Raw genomic sequence first — 16,528 nt, forward strand, 5'->3', positions numbered from 1 at the left:
ATATATAAAGAGCTCCTACAAATCAACAAGAAAAAGGCAGAAACCCCAAAGGAAAAATGGGCCCTTCACAAAAGGTTGTCTCCAAATGGCCAATAAAATGGAACCATTTACTGCAGAGGCAGCAAAAAAAAAAAAAAAAAAAGTGGCCAGTGGGTTTTGAAAAAGAAATAACTTCTGAGAGGTGTCAGGGAGCCCGATACAAGGACTTTCTTGCAGTCACGTGAAGAAATGGAATATTATACAGGAGTGAAGAAGGAATGACTAGCTCCCCCTCTCTATCTCTGTCTCAATATAAACGTATCCCCAAAACCTACTTCTGGGTGGAAAAAAAAAGTTGTGTGATGATAATACAGTGTGGTGCTATTTATATAAATTACATAACACACACACAATAGCATTATATGTTATATATGGTTTTCTCTCTTCCTGGTAAAGTAGACACAGATTATGGAAGTGGTTTTCCCCGGGGGGGCGGGGGGGCAGTGAATTTTGTTCTGGGTACTTGCCTCTTTCAAGTGCGCCTCCCTGTGGTGGCCAGAGAAATCAGGTCACTGCAGATTGATGGCCGGGGAGTCTGGTGGCCAGAGTGGAGTGTGGCCGGATGGGCAACACAGCCGGGGGGCATCAGCGTGATGGAGGTGGCCAGGGGGACTGGAGGGACTAGAGTGAAGGTAGCCCCGATGCCCCCATGTGTCCGGCATATAGAAAGCGTCCTTTACGGACCAAGAAGAGAAAGGCAGAAACTTCAAAGGAAAAATGGGCCCTTGGCAAAAGGTGATCTCCAAATGGCCAATAGGTAAACATATGCTTGACATCCTAAGTCATCAGGGAGATGTGAATTAAAACCAGAATGGCAGGCACAATGACTGTATGCTGTTCAAAGTCAAGTTAGGGGTTACCCTGGGTGGGAGTGACAGGAAGGAGGGGTTCTAGGGGCTGCTGATATTCCCCCCTAGGTCTGTGTCCTGGCTACTTTTTTTTTTTTTTAATCTTTATTTATTTTTGAGAAAGCGAGAGACAGAGCACAAGCAGGGGAAGGGCAGAGAGAGAGAGGGCGACACAGAATCCGAAGCAGGCTCCACGCTCCGAGCTGTCAGCCCAGAGCCCGACGCGGGGCTCGAACTCATGAACCGTGAGATCATGACCCGAGCCAAAGTTGGATGCTTAACCCACTGAGCCACCCAGGCGCCCCTCAAAGTAAATAAATAAACTTGAAATAAAAGGTTCTAAAAGTTAAAAAACCCTCCCCTTCTATCCTTCCGCCATATTCAGGCCTCATCAACTCTACACAGGGCAACTCTCACGCTGCCCGACCTCTCCCCGGGCCCCAGCCCTCCTCCAGACAACCAGAGACTTGTGTCCCTCCCTCCTGTAAATCCTTCTATGGCTCCCTACCGCCCCGCAAGATTAGCTCCAAGTCTGTAAGGACTTTCCCGGCTCCGGTGCTGCTTCTTCTGCAGCCTTCCCTCTGCCTCCCCTCTCTGTTCTTTTGCACCGTTAAATTAACCTCCAGCCCCAAACATGCTGTTTCAAACCTCCACGCCTTGGCACCTGCCTTCCTCTTTGCCAGACTGCGTGGCGGGCGTGACACACTCTTGCCCTCTGAGGCTCACCCCAAGGCGCTCTGGGTTTTGCAAAATACAAAAGGAGGCTTTGAGTCTTGGGCAAAAGCTTAGTGGCTCACCCCGGGGTCCTTTCCTCCGGGGAAAGCCCCATCCCTCTGAGCCACACAGGGGTCTCCCGGGCTGGGAATAAGCCCCAAGCCTCCGCCCATCTCCAGCCCCCTACCCCAGCCTTGCGCGTCTGGCCTCGGATTTCTTCCTCTCTCCTCCTATTTCCGGAGGACTCCCCGCCCTCCCCCCCGCTGATAACCCCGCCCCCCCGCCGGCAGCTCTCCGCAGGGGAAGTGAGGGGGAGGGGAGGGGAGGGGGGGGGCTGGCGGAGAAAGTTCCAGGGAGGCGAGGTGAGGTCAGCCCCGCCCCGAGCTCACACCCCCCCGGCGCGCCAGCAGACCTTGGGCGACTCAGCCAAGCCTGTCTCCTGCTCGCCTGCACCCCCTGCGCCCCCCACCCCAGCCCCTGTCCTCACCGGAACAAGTACTGGGCAGGCTTCACCCAGGGCGGCTAGCTTTTCACAGACACCAGTGGCTCGCTGGCTCCCAGTCCCAGCGCCGGTGCTCACAGGCTGTGTGACCTTGGGCCAGTGCCATACTGCTTTTGCCCCAGGATGGTCTAGAGGCCAAGTTCAAGGTCTGAATTGATCCTTCCGCGGGCCTCCACTGCCTGGATGCGGAGGGTGGCGGCTGGACAGGCCCAAGCCAGGTGGCCCAACTGTAGTTCAGCCCAGCCTCTCCCCATGCCCCCTCCTCTGGCCCTCACCCACAGGGACTGTCACCCATGGGGCCTCCTGCCATCCACGCCTCTCCTGGGGCTGACACCAGGGACTCCCCATCTCCAGTGCAGACAGACACCCAAGACGGCTTCTAGGGCGCCCCTCTCTCAGACACCAGCACCGTCCCTCAAGTCTGCTGTTGCCCTTGCCCGTCCGCCCCCCCAGGGTCACCCACCTGGCCACCCAGCCAAAGAGGGACATCATGCTGGGCACAGTCCAGACCCACCCACCAGACCTCCCTCGCACCTTCTCTCCCTCCTTCCTCGGGCTCCCACCAGCCTCCAGACACTCTCCACTGGGAAACCAGGTTCCCGTGTCTCTGTCCCCTGCATGCACCTGTCACGCTGCAGGCCCTGTGACCTCTCAGACTGCAAATCAGAGCACGACACTCTCCTATAGAAACCCAATCGTAGCTGTGTGAAGGGTGAGCCCTGCGGCTGTTGAATGGCTTGAATGGCTTGAAGGGACAGTATCTCTCATGCTGCCCGCCCCCCCCCCTCAACCCAGGTCACACTGGGCTTTTGTTTCAGTGGGCCCTCCTCTTCCCTGTGCCCCGCCCCCCACATCCCTGCCCACCTGCCTCTTCAGCTGAGGGACATTCTGTCCTTGGGAACATCACCCTGACCTCCTACCCACGTCCTGAATATCCTGTGCTCTCCCCCTTCACACCCCCAGCACATTGACCTGGAATTCCCAAGGGGTCTCTTCATCAGCTTTGGCTCACTGGTCCCAGAGAAAAGTCCCTCCAATTAACACTGGCACCAAAAAGGCCGGAGCCAGAAACAAAAGGGTTGATTGGAAGGAACTGTTTCTTTTGAAAACAGAGTACAAATTATGACAAGGAATTCGTTCTACTTGAGAGTAAACAAGATGTGAGCTACAATGGAAACTACAGGCTAATTCTTGAAACAAACAGACAAAAAAAGAAATTAGTTCATTGGGGATTTTTTGGAAGGGCATCCCCCCCCAACTGTGTTCAATAATTCACATTTATTTTTTTTTATTTTTTTTAACGTTTATTTATTTTTGAGACAGAGAGACACAGAGCATGAACAGGGGAGGGTCAGAGAGAGGGAGACACAGAATCTGAAACAGGCGCCAGGCTCTGAGCTGTCAGCACAGAGCCCGACGCGGGGCTTGAACCCACAGACCGTGAGATCATGACCTGAGCCGAAGTCGGACGCTTAACCGACCAAGCCACCCAGGCGCCCCAGTAATTCACATTTAATATTTCAATAGGATTCTGGAATCATTTGGGGGGAAATAGACACACGCACGCACACACACACACACACACACACAGAAAATAAAACAAAAATGCTATTGTGGGTTGAATTGTGTCCCCCAGAAAGATATGTTGTGGTGGTACCTGGGAATGTGACCTTATTTCAAACTGGGATCTCTGCAGATGCAATCAAATTAAGATGAGGTCATCCCGGAGTAGAAGTGGCCGCTAATCCAATGACGGCGTAAGAGAAGTTTGGACACAAAGACACAGACGTGCACAGAGGGAAAATGGCCATGTGCCGAAATTGGAATGATGTGTCCACAAGCCGAGCAGTGCCAAGGATTGCCCACAGCAGTGGAAGCTGGAAGAGGCAGGAAAGATCGGTTCCCGGAGCCATCGGAGGGAGCACGGCCCTGTGGGCACCTTGATTTCAGACACTGAACTTTCAGCACTGTGAGAGGATTAAGCCTCCGCTGTGCGAGCTGCCCGGTTTGTGGCACTTTGTCATGGTGGCCCCAGGAAACCCGGCACAGGTCTGCGTCTGACCATTTGGTGTTTGAGTCACTCTCCCTGGAGCAGGCTTGGCCACCTTCTCCATGTTTCGTTTATTCCTTAGACGGACCGCAGGTTCCTCCTCCGTCAGTAACTTACCTGCATTTGGGTCCAGGTCCACAGCCAATCTCTTCCACCACGTGAAATCATACCAGGTCACAAGACTGACCGTATCATGTTGTGATAGACTTGCATTGTTGTATTAACTTCGGAGGCAATGTTGACTACGTCCCACACCAGAGAACAATTGATTAAAGATTTAAAAAAAAATTAATAAAAAGATCGTTTTCTGTGGGTGCAGTTTGTTGCTGAAATAATCCTGAAGGTTCAGATGGAGTCTGATTTCCTAAGTCACCAATTTAGTAGTAAGTGGTTCTCATATTGTGACAACATTAGCTTCCCTCCATACCTTACAACCACCCTCCTTGCAGACGTGACACCCCTAGTGGGCTCCCCAAAGTGTGCATCCAAAACACAGATGAGGCGGTGAATGCCATTGGGACCACCGGGAGCGTAAAACTTGGATCCCTACTTTACCTCAATATAAGTTCCTGATGGGTCAATGTTTTATACGGGGAAAGAAAATCATAAAAGTACTAGGGAACAAAAAAACACATGGGGGCCTTTTAAAATAGTAATTTGAGGGGCGCCTGGGTGGCTTGGTCGGTTATGCGTCCGACTTCAGCCCAGGTCATGATCTCACGGTTCATGAGTTCAAGCCCCGCCTCGGGCTCTGGGCTGACAGCTCAGAGCCTGGAGCCTGCTTCTGATTCTGTGTCTCCCTCTCTCTCTGCCCCTCCCCTGTTCATGCTCTGTCTCTCTCTGTCTCAAAAAATAAATAAACGTTAAAAAAAATAGTAATTTGAGAATAGGTAAGGTCTTCCTACAAAAAAATAATTAAACGCAAAAGCTGCAAAGGAAAAAGGTGAGTTCAACTTCCTAAAAATCCTTAGAGGCGCATGGGAAGGGAAGATTATAAACAAGCTAAAACTACAACAAACTGGGAGGGCGAGGGGAATATTGCGGCTTGTATCAGAGAATAAGTAATTTCCTTAATATTAAAAAGAACTTCGGGGCAACTGGTTGGTTCAGTTAGGGGAATGTGCAACTCTTGACCTCAGGGTCATGCATTCAAGCCCCATCTTGGGCATAAAGCTTACTTAAAAAAATAAAAAGTAGGGGCACCTGAGTGGCTCAGTTGGTTAAGCATCCGACTTCGGCTCAGGTCATGATCTCACGGTTCATGAGTTCAAGCCCCGCCTCGGGCTCTGTGCTGACAGCTCAGAGCCTGGAGCCTGCTTCAGATTCTGTGTGTGTGTCTCTCTCTCTCTCAAAAATGAATAAATGTTAAAAAAATTTTTTTAAAAAGTGGGGTGCCTGGGTGGCTCAGTCAGTGAAGCATTCTACTCTTGATCCCAGCTCAGGTCTTGATATCAGGGTTGTGAGTTCAAGCTCTGCATTGGGCTCCCAGGAACATTAAGTTAAAAAACAAGGTTCAGTTTCCTCAAAAAGTTAAACGTAGAATTATTGTATAAGCCAGCGATCCCTCTTCTGGGTATCCCTGGAAAGCAGGGACTCAAAGAGATATTTGTGCACCCATGTTCCCAGCAGCACGATCACAACGGCCAGCGGGTGGAAACAACCCAAGTGTCCATTAACAGACGAATGAATAAATCATGTGGTCCATTCATAGCGTGGAATATTACTCAGCCATTAAAAAGAATAAAGTTCTGAAACGTGGATAAGCCTTGAAAACGTTACGCTAAATGAACCAAGCCAGACTCAGAAGGACAAATACCGTAGGATTCCACTTATATAAGATACCTCAAATGGGTAAATTCGTAGAGACAGAGTGTAGGTGGCAGGTGCCAGGGACTGGAGTAGGGGTTAGGGAGTCAGTGTTTAATGGGGACATAATCTCAAGTGTGGAAAGATGAGAAAGTTCTGGAGATGGATGGTGGGGGTGGTTGCACAACCGTGTGAATATGCTTAGTGCCACCGAGCTGTGCACTTAAAAATGGCTACAACAGGGGGCGCCTGGCTGGCTCCGTTGGAAGAGTATGTGACTCTTGATCTCGGGGCTGTGAGTTCAAGCCCTATGTTGGGTGTAGAGATTACTAAACACAAATTTAAACACTTTAAAAAATGGTTACAGTGGTACATTTCATGCTATATACATTTTACCTCATTTTTTAAAAAAGGGGACTACATAAGATGCAATTGTTTGTTTAAAAAAAGAGAAGAAAATGGGGCACGTTGTGGGCTCAGTCAGTGGAGTGTGTGACTCTTGATCTCGGGATTGTGGGTTCAAGCCCCAAGTTGGGTGTGGAGATTTTTTTTTTAACGTTTATTTATTTTTGAGACAGAGAGAGACAGAGCATGAACAGGGGAGGGGCAGAGAGAGAGGGAGACGCAGAATCTGAAACAGGCACCAGGCTCTGAGCTGTCAGCACAGAGCCCGACGCGGGGCTTGAACCCACGCACCGTGAGATCATGACCTGAGCCGAAGTCGGACGCTTAACCGACCAAGCCACCCAGGAGCCCCCGAGATTATTTTTTAAAAATAAAATAGGGGCGCCTGGGTGGCTCAGTCGGTTAAGCGTCCGACTTCAGCTCAGGTCATGATCATGTAGCTTGTGGGTTTGAGCCCCGCGTCGGGCTCTGTGCTGACAACTCAGAGCCTGGGGCCTGCTTTGGATTCTATGTCTGTCTGTCTGTCTGTCTCTCTCTCTCTGCCACTCCCCCACTCACACTCTCTCTCTCCTTCAAAAATAAACATTAAAAATAATAATAATAAAATAAAAAGAGTGAGGGATGTGAGTCTTCCAGGGCTGAGGGAAGGTGAGGGGTGAGGGTCCTCTGTGACCCTACCCCAGTGCCCCCCCCCAAAACCAGCAAAAGGAAAGAAAGCGGGGGCTGACAGAGAATAAGAGGTCAAGAGAAGCTGAGTTCAAGCTTCCTCTCTGGCTGTGTGGCCTCGGGCAGCTAACTGCACCACTCTGGGCTTGTGTCGTCGTCTGTGAAATGGGAATTTTTTTTTATTTTTCAATGTTTTTTTTTTTATTTATTTATTTTTGGGACAGAGAGAGACAGAGCATGAACAGGGGAGGGGCAGAGAGAGAGGGAGACACAGAATCGGAAACAGGCTCCAGGCTCCGAGCCATCAGCCCAGAGCCTGACGCGGGGCTCGAACTCACGGACCGCGAGATCGTGACCTGGCTGAAGTCGGACGCTTAACCAACTGCGCCACCCAGGCGCCCTGGGAATTTTTTTTTAAATGTTTATTTTATTTTTGAGAGAGAGAGAGAGAGAAAGCACAAGTGGGGGAGGGGCATAGAGAGAGAGACATAGAATCCAAAGCAGACTCCAGGCTCTGAGCTGTCAGCACAGAGCCCGACGCGGGGCTCGAACTCACAAACCATGAGATCAGGACCCGAGCAGAAGTGGAACGTTTAACCGACTGAGCCACCCAGGCGCCCCTGAAATGGGAATTTTTAATGCACTTGCTCCACAGACAGGGGTGGGTATGTTCGTCTCTATAAAGCTCCCAGCACGGGAGCCTCGTCATGCTGTTCCTTGCCTGGCTGCTGGGAACCTCAGGCTGGCAGGCAGGCGTCACCAACTCAAGTGGGTTATCCTGCCGACACTGGGAAGCTGGTGGGGCCCTTGGGGAGGCAGCAGCAGGATGAAAGGAGGCAGAGTCACTCCAGGGAGAATAGCTCAGTATCCCCCCTCCCACCCCCCACCCCCCACCGTGGCCGGAGAAGTTGAAGCTGTGTGCGTCCAGTCAGACGCTCACGTACAGACACCCCAGAAACACAGAGACACCCCTGCAGACACACACACACACACACACACACACACACACACACACAGAAACACAGAGACCCAGAGGGACCTGGAGACACACGGACAAGGAAGCAGGCCGACTCACAGACATACCCAGTAGGCCCTCTTCAGAGCCCTTCTTGGAAAACTTCATTTCCCACCTTGCCTCGCCCCATCCTCTCTGCCCTTAAGGAACATCTGTGAAACACCCACTGGGTACCGGGCCCTGTTTCAGCGTTAGGGTCACTGAGGGATCAAGATGGGACACCCCCCCTGCCCCCCAGCCTTGAGGGGTGGACATTTTCCAGGAGGAGGCTGTCAGGCACAGGATAAAAAAGGAACCGAGAGGGAGGAGGGCTGGGGAGATACAGCTGGTGGGGGGGGGGGGCAGTGGCAGGCAGGGGGGTGGCAGGATGGGTGGACAGCGTGAACCCCTGACTAAAGTCCCAAGGGATGGCGGGAGGGGGCCACGCGGACTGGCAAGAAGAAGGAAAAGCGTTCCAGGCAGGAGGAACAGACAGCATAAAGGCTTCTCCACCTACCCCATCCGACCCGTCCCAGCCCTCCCCAGCCCTGACTCAGACCACTTGGATGAAACAGCATGGAGGCAGGGGTCCCTCCACCTATCTGTCCCCCAGATGGCCTGGTTCTCTTCCATTCCACAGATGAGGACACCTTGGGGCTCAGAGAGGCTGTGTCACACACCCGAGTTCACACAGCACAAACATGAGCCCAGGACTGTCTGAACTGGGGGCTCCTGCCTTTGGGGAGAGGAGCCCCCCACTGAGGACAGAGGTCTTGTTTGGCAAAGGCTAGGCCAGGGAGGACAGCCAGACACAGAGAGGCCTGGGACAGCAGGCCTGGCGTGAGTTGGGCACTGCAGGGCACAGAGAGGCAGTGACAGACAGACTTGTGGGACTTCAGTCCCCACCCTGCTGGAACAAGGGAGCAGCAGCCCCGGAGACCCCCAGAGGGGCCCAGAGGTCTGGAGGGGTGGGTGATGGGGTGCATGCTGCAGGGCTTGTGGGTCTGACCTGGATGGGGCCCCAGGCTGCTGATTTGGAAACTGAGTCCAGGTGTGTGTGTGTGTGGGGGGGGGGTTGGTTCTGAGAGCACAAGCAGGACTCTGGGCGGGAGGTTGGGGGTCTGAGTCTCCTATCGCTGCCGTAACAAGTCAGCACTCACTTGGTGGCTTAAAAGAACACAGTTATCTGACAGTTCTGGAGGTCAGAAGTCCAAAACGGGTCTGACTGGGCTGAAATCCAGGTGTCCACAGGGCCACATTTTCCTTCTGGAAGCTCCTGGGGAGAAGGTGTTTCCGGCTTCTAGAAGCATCTGCGTTCCTTGGCTCATGGCCCCTTTCTTCATCTTCAGATAGTACAGCATCCTCCACCTGGGTCTGCCCTTCAAGCACAAAAGGTGTGAAAACCCGGAGGGGAGGGGGAAGCAAGGCGCTCCCCCTCTCTGCCTCTGGTCCCAGCTTTGGGCCTCCCTAGGGTTCCCGCTCCCCCTCCCCAGACACCCCACACTGGGCGCTCGGGCTTAGAAACTCCCACCAACCAGATCCTGGCCTCCCCTGATGCCCAGAGCCCTGTCCGCACCCCTTCCACCAGGCCCCAGCGGCCCCCACGGCAGAGTCCAATTTGAAGTCTGATTGTCCCTCTCCTGGGAGAGCCCTGGAGGGCCTTGGTGGCTGGCCCCACCCTGCTGCCCTCTTCACTCACCTCTGGACTCTAACTCCACTTAAGGCCACCATCCATTCACCTCTCAGGGTTCAGATGTCACCTCCTCCAGGAAGCCTGTCCTGAATACTCCCTGCTCACACATGGGGTGGGGGCAGGAGAAAGGAGGGCATAGGGTAGCCAAGAAATCTGTCCCTGACCCTGGCCCACCCAAATCCTCTTTCAGGGGCCTCCCCCTCTACTTCTCCAGGGATCTGCTGCTTCTCCCCTGGGGCCTGGACTCCCCCCTTCCACAATGTCTCCAGTTACTATTAATACAGACGACTGTCACGTTCTGAGCGCCCCCCCCCCCCCCCGTGCAAGGCGATAAAACCGCAGCTCCTGGGCCCTGCAACTGGGAAAGTGGCTTTACGGCCCTTCCTCTCCCCCATGCACAAAGGAGCTTTTGGGAGCACAGGGGGAGGGAGGGAGGGAGGGTTTGAGGGAGAAGGACGCGCACATCTGAAAAGAGAAAAAAATAGTCTCGTGGAAGAAACAGCAAGTGCAGAGACCAGAAGCGGGTTGGCAGGCACAGGCTCTCTGGCCCCTCTTGCTTCCCATGTGTGGAAATCAAATCTCAGCAACGTGAAGCAACCGGCTTAGGGCCCCACGCCCAAGAGGCCGGGCCTTCTCCCTCCCTCGCCCTGGATGTGCTTCAAGGAGAGGCTTATTGTTCAAAGGTGAAGCCACTTGGTGAGGGACCGTTGGCCCGCAGCTCTGGAACCCCCTTCCCTTCGGCTGGGGCAGCTGGGCCGTGAGCACCGCCCCCCCCCCTCCCGGGGTACGACCCAGGCGCTCACAGACTACCTGCGCCCCATCCAGGATCGTCTTCCGTTCAAGGCTTGCCGGGGCTCCCTGCTCCCGCGCACTGCTGACCCCGGGTCACTTTCGCTTCCATCCGGCAAGAGAGGGCTGGGGGCTGCCCCACCACCCACGCGGGCCTGTCTCCCCTGCTCTGCCTCCTGACCCCCCGCACCCCACCCGCCCGCCTGCCCTCCGCTACGCCCAACCTCCCAACTGGGCAGCTAGTGGGCTTCTGCGCGCGCTTCCGCCCCACGCCTCCGAACTGGGGCGGCTCGGTCTTCAATCTGGGACAAGTGGGGAACCCGAGGTGGCTTCTGAGGCCCGAGACAGTCCGGGCCTCCCCAGCAATCGATGCCCGGCCGGCCCGTGTGCTCCCGCGATCAGGGCACACGCGGTGTGGGTGCAGATGCGCGGGTCTGGGCGGGGCCAGAAGAGGGGACCCGGCAGGAGGGGATCGCGCGGACGTGCGGCGAGCGGAACGGAACCAGAAGCCAGACTGAGCGCCGAAGGTGCTGGGTTCAAAGGAGAGAGATAAGGCGCAGCCCGGGGACCTGCCGCTGGCTCTCGGCCAGGCGCGCCTCCGGACAGGCCTGGAGCGGGGGTTGGGGTGGGGGCGGGCCTGGGGGCGGAGCTAGGCCGGGGCCCGCGGCGCGGGGAGGGGGGTCCGGGAAGCGGTCCAGTCCGCGGAGGGGGCCGAGCGCCGCCCGGACCCCGCGCCCCGCAGGGGCCCGCCCCGGCCCGGCCCCGCCCCTCCAGGCCCCGCCCCCCCACCCCTGCCTACCTCCTGGGCCCGCGGCGCAGGGGGCCCCGGGAGCAGAGTCCCGCTGCCGCGTGCGGGCCGCGCCTGCTCCTTCCTCTCCGCGTCCGTCCCCGCTGCGCCCCGCCGCCTGCGCCCCCAGGTAAGCGAGCGCCCCGCGCCCCGAACGCCGCCCGGAACGCCACCCTCGCGGCGAGCCCCGGCCCCGCCTCCGCGGCCATGGCGGCCCCGGTCCCCATCACCGCGCCCCCGGGCGGCCTCTCGGCGCTTCCCATCCGGTCCCAGGCCCCGGCCGCCGCCCCGAACGAGCCCTGCTCCCCCGAGGGTCGCGGCGCCGCGAGCGCCGGGGACGCGGCTGCGAGGCGGGCGGGCGGGAGAGAGTGGGGGCGAGCCCGGCGCGGCGACGCGGGGTTGGGGGGGGGGGGTGGCATCCGGATGTGTGAACGCGAGCAGCGCCGCGGGCGTGTGGGTCTGACACCCGCGAGCCCACACCGAGCGCCTGCGTGGGGGCCACCGACGTGCCCGCGCTGGGGGCGCAGCCGGGGCCCTGGCCTCGCAGCCCGGCCGCGTAGACTGCTGGCAACCGCGTAAACAGTCTCGGATCGCTCCAGCCCGCGCTGAGTGCGGGGAAGACGACACCTCGGGGAGACGGGGTAAGGGGTGGGGGACGGATTGTCGGAGGAGGTGTCATCCGGGCTGAGTGGACCCGCCAGCGAGGGCTGCTGAGGCCCAGGAAGCACCAAGATTCCGAGGCGGGGCCCAGCCCGGTGTGTCTGCGGGGCAGAAAAGAGGCCAGCGTGGCTGGAGCGCGGAGAGGGAGGCTTGGAGGTGGGGAGAGTTTGGCCCGAGCCTCGAAGATGGCGGGGAGTGAGTGAACTCCACTCTCGGGTCTGGGGTGGCGGGGGGCACGGGAGGCTTAGAGCCAAGTGAGCTCCCCGGTCGTGTTGTGTCTTAGGAAGATCCCGTGCTGTGGGCAGGAGGGATGGGAGGAGACCCGGGAGGAGGCTGCTGGTTTGCACCCCCCTGGAAGGAGCGGTGGAAAGCGGGTGTGGGGGGGGGAGGGGGGTGCATCCTGGCAGAAGACGTCCTCTGCATTCCCTGCCTGCCTAGAAGTGGGGCGTGAAGTAACATGCTGGGAGGAGATTTCTGGCACTGGCAGCTGGGGGCATGCAGGGGCCTTTCACTCCGCGATGGGGAAACTGAGGGAGAAGCAGGTGGGGTGGGGCTGTTGTGGCGGCGTCTGACTGGCGAACCCCCTGAAATGCCGCCCGATGGGGGAGGCTCCTGGAGACCAACTCCATACCCAGGGGAGGTGTCCAGCGGCCGAGTGCAGGGGCCGCGCTGGCCCCACTAGGGTGACCTGGGTCTCTTTTAGGGAGGCTGCCTGAGGAACACATTCTGGAGGGTGGGGTTGCCTCTGAAGCTCCCCAGTCTCAACTCAGTCCCCTTCCAAGAGCAGCTGCTGTGAATCAGCATGGCTGGGGTAGGGGTACGAGGAGCCTCACTCAGCACACCTGAGCCGGGGCGGGCCAAGCCAGAACGTTCCGTGCCTTTCCAGCTCACCTACTCCCAATGCGGGTTCTTGAGAGGGGAAGGGAGAGGCAGTAGGAGTGAGCTGGGAGATTTGGTCACTGAACTGGCCTTGTGACCCCAGGGAAAGTTTTCTGAGCTTCTGTTTGCCCATCTGTAAAATGGGTCAGTAGAACCTATCCCTGGGAATGTTGTTCTGATCGGAGGAAGCCTTGGCTAGGAAAGGACTTGGCTGATCCCCCCCCCCCCCCACCGCAGCCTCACGCCTGAGGGGTTGGGGGAGGGCTCCAGAGCCAGTGGGAGTGCAGAGCCTGAGGAGCCCCCATTTCTGCCTGCTCTCAGAAATGGGAGCGCTGTGTAACTGCGCCCACCTCCAGACCCAGGGCCTGCCTTCTGCAGACTGAGTGAGTCAGGCGTGTAAAGTGTTTGGTTGGCCCAGCGCCTGGCTTGGAGTGATCACTCGGCCCAGGAGCCACTGGGCTCCTGTATTTAGCAGGGGGGAGCGGGAACGGGCCATCACCCTTGGGATGCCCACAGGAAAGCAGGCATGGGGGGGGGGGCGCATGCTCCCCTCTTATCTGGGCACCGCAGGCTGTCCGGAGGCTGCCTCTGACCTTGTCCTGCCTGTATGGGTTCAGTGCCCTCAGGCTAGTGACTTCACCTCCTTCTCGCCTCAGTTTCTTCACCTGTAAAATGGAAATAATAGCAGGCATCACCTCAGAGACGAGTGTGGTGCCCAGCTGCTAATAAGCACCTGATGAAACAGCAGATGCCTGGATGTGTGGGGGAAGGGAGCCCAGAGGAGGGGCCTGATTCAGCCTGGGGGAGGGGTCAGGGAAGGCTTCTCGGAGGAGGTGACCATTGGTGGGTCACTGAGGACGCCTAAGAGGTAACAGAGCAGAGAGACTCCAGTGGGGAGAGACTGGGGGGTGCATGGGAGGAGCCACAAGCAGGAGCTGAGACCAGCATGGAAGCAGCTGACTGGTCCAGATCGCGATGGAGCTGAGTGAGAGGTGCCTGGATCCTGGAGAGATTTGAAGGGGGTGGGGGTGGGGGGCGGAGTGGAACGGCCACTGATTGGGGAACAGGTTCGGGTACGAGTTCAGGTACTGTTTGCAGCATCTGGAAATTGTGTCCCTGCTCCGCAGCCGGGTTGGAGGCAGGCTTTGAAGAAGCAGGTTGGGAGAGGTCCCCATGTGGGGTGGGGGGGGGATAGAGAGAGGGCAGGACGAAATGGAGTAGGTGGCAAGGGCTCTGGGGAAAAAGGAGGAAGGGCGCCAGTGGCTCAATGGGTTAACCGTCCACTCTAGATCTCGGCTCAGGTCATGATCTCAGGGTTGGTGGGATCGAGCCCCTCGTTGTGCTCTGTGCTGACAGTGCAGAGCCTGCTTGGGATTCTGTCTCCGCCTCTCACCTGCGCGTATGCGCACGCGTGCATCCTCTCTCTCTCTCAAAATAAATAAACGTTTAAAAAAAAAAAAAAAAAAGAAGGAAATGGCCAGCCCAGCTGAGTTTCTGAATGAATAATTCAGTGGCAGGACTTCTACTCCCTTACTTGACTGTCCTTCCCACCCTCATCCACCCCACCCCAAGCCATTCAGATGGGCTCTTTTTTTTTTTTTAAGTGTATTTTATTTACTTTTGAGAGAGGGAGAGAGAGCACCGGGGTGCATGCCAGCACACGAGCAGGGGAGGGACAGAGAGAGAGAGAAAGAGAGAGAGAGAGAGAGAGAGAGAGAGAATCCCAAGCAGGCTCAGCACGGAGCCTGATGCGGGGCTCCAACTCCCGATCATGACCTCAGCCACAATTGAGAGTCCGACGCTCAACCACCTGAGCCACCCAGATGCCCCCAGATGGACTCTTCCTTGCCACCCTTGAAGAGGCTCTGACCAGAGTGGCATCTGGGAGGTCTTTCTCCTCCTTCAATCTCGACTTTATACCTTTGTTAATATGAGGCTGTCACCCCAGTTCCCCACAATGAATGGCCGGGAGCTTGTTCTCTCCCCATCCCATCTTGGGCTCCCAAACGCATATTTTGCCCCCGGATCCCCTGACCGTGTGTCTGAGGAGGGGGGCCACGTGCCTGCCAGCCACACCTTGGAGAACCCCTCTGCCCTGCGCTTGGCCCCACCCCTCTTCACCCTTACGTCCGTCATTTATTCATCCAGCATGCATTTATGAAGTGCCTGCACCGGGAGGCACCGGGGACGAGCGGTGCACCAAAGGAAGCTTCCTTGCTGCACACTACTTGGAGGAGTAATGTTGGGGGGGCAGAGGGGGGGGCTGGAGCAGAGGGAGCAAGGGGGAGAGTGGGCAGAGGGGCAGACGACGAGACTGAAGGTCTCAGGGCTCCCGGGTCCAGTAACAGCAGGCCCTGGGAGGGTCCTCGCCTGAGGGGTAAGAGGAGTTGAGCCCTACCTCTGTGCAGTTTGCAGGGGCATTGCTTGGCTGCTTTGTGGCCTCCCTACGGTGGTCATTTCTGGAACCCTGATGGCCCAGGCGGCTGCTGGCAGGAGGAAGGGAGCAAATCCACCCCCTTTCCCAGCGGGGAGGGGGGCAGGCTTCCACCTTCCCCCTGCATATGGTGGGGCTCAGCTGATCTGGGAGACTTCTCGGAAGCACTGAAGTAGCCAGGGAGAGGGCTCAGGTGGGGGTATGGAGGGAGGGGGCAGCGGCAGTGACCGGCAGGGCCCCGAGCTGGGGGTTGGAGCGGGACACTCTCAGAGAGGGGACAGGGATGCCGGGATGGCAGTCAGCAAATACCAAAGCAGGAGTGTCGTGAGGGTGGCCCTGCCTTCGGCCTGCTGTCACTCCCTTTGCAGGTGGAGGAGAAGGACTCGGCCCCCTCCCCCGCCCCTCCCTGTAAGGCATGTGGACGAGGGCCTGGTCACCTGGATCTGGTTCCCCTTCCCACCCCCACTATTGAGCCAGGCAGACCCCAAATCCTACCAGCTTCAGAGGCTTTAATGGGAGGATTCAGAGCCTCGGACTCTGGAACCTAGATTGGTTGGGAGTCCTGCTGAGAGCCAGGATGCTGTGGCCACGACTGCCCTCCCCACCCCCATCCCTGTCTACACTGGGGATGGGTGTACCTAAGGGCAGTTCTTTTTGGCCCTGGCTCAGTTATGACGACGATCCCTGCAGGCGCTGAGGAGCCACCGCAGGCACAAGGGAGTCTCACTAAACTATTAGGAGATGGCAGGGGACAAAGTGACAGAGAGGGAGAGCAGGCAGGAGGAGCTCTGGAAACATCTGCGTCTGGATCTCCTTTTTCCATCTGAGATGTTGGTGAGGGCGGGTCGTAGTATAAGGCTGTCGCCCCCTGCCCTGACCTCTTCCCACATGCCCCTCTGTTCCTGTGGGCTTCATCTCTGTGCCTCGAAGCTACTGCACATGGCCCGGCCTCAGGGCCTTTACACAGCCTGTCCCCTTTGCCAAGAATGCTCTATCCCTGTGGCTTCCTCGTGTCTTCTTAGAGAGACCATCCTGACCTTTCTGTTTAAAATTGCAGCCCCCACTGCCCATTCCTGATCTCTTTTCCTGCCCTATTTTTCTCTCCACTATCCAGAATAATGAAATAAATTAATAATAAAATGTATAGTGTTTGCCACCCCCAACCCTCACCCCGTCCAGGACCTCTGCTCCATGAGGGCTGGGATCCTCATTTAGTGTGTTTCCTGCTATGACCCCAGCCCCCTGGCATACAATGAGTGTGT

General features: G+C 57.0%; 2 protein-coding genes and 1 long non-coding RNA gene across 7 annotated transcripts in view; 2 read left to right on the plus strand and 1 right to left on the minus strand.

Moving 5' to 3' along the window:
* The window catches only part of HNRNPM (heterogeneous nuclear ribonucleoprotein M), a 297,965-nt gene that overhangs the window by 87,651 nt on the left and 193,786 nt on the right, over positions 1-16,528 (plus strand). The window lies entirely within an intron of this gene.
* Positions 8,397-11,130, minus strand: LOC113596607 (uncharacterized). Its single transcript, XR_003417400.2, has 3 exons — positions 10,528-11,130; positions 9,724-10,182; positions 8,397-9,403 (listed from the first exon to the last, which is right to left on the minus strand). It is a non-coding gene; the product is annotated as an uncharacterized LOC113596607 (long non-coding RNA).
* The window catches only part of CERS4 (ceramide synthase 4), a 34,548-nt gene continuing 29,286 nt past the window's right edge, over positions 11,267-16,528 (plus strand). The window contains exon 1 of one of the 3 annotated variants that reach the window (XM_027050503.2): positions 11,267-11,423. The gene's annotated coding sequence lies outside the window, so the exon portion shown is untranslated. Of the gene's footprint in view, positions 11,424-11,717; positions 11,935-16,528 lie in introns of those variants that run through there. The other 2 variants (XM_027050505.2, XM_027050504.2) reach the window with 2 other exon arrangements.

Source organism: Acinonyx jubatus, chromosome A2 (genome assembly GCF_027475565.1).
Source record: "Acinonyx jubatus isolate Ajub_Pintada_27869175 chromosome A2, VMU_Ajub_asm_v1.0, whole genome shotgun sequence".
Lineage (NCBI taxonomy): Eukaryota > Metazoa > Chordata > Mammalia > Carnivora > Felidae > Acinonyx > Acinonyx jubatus.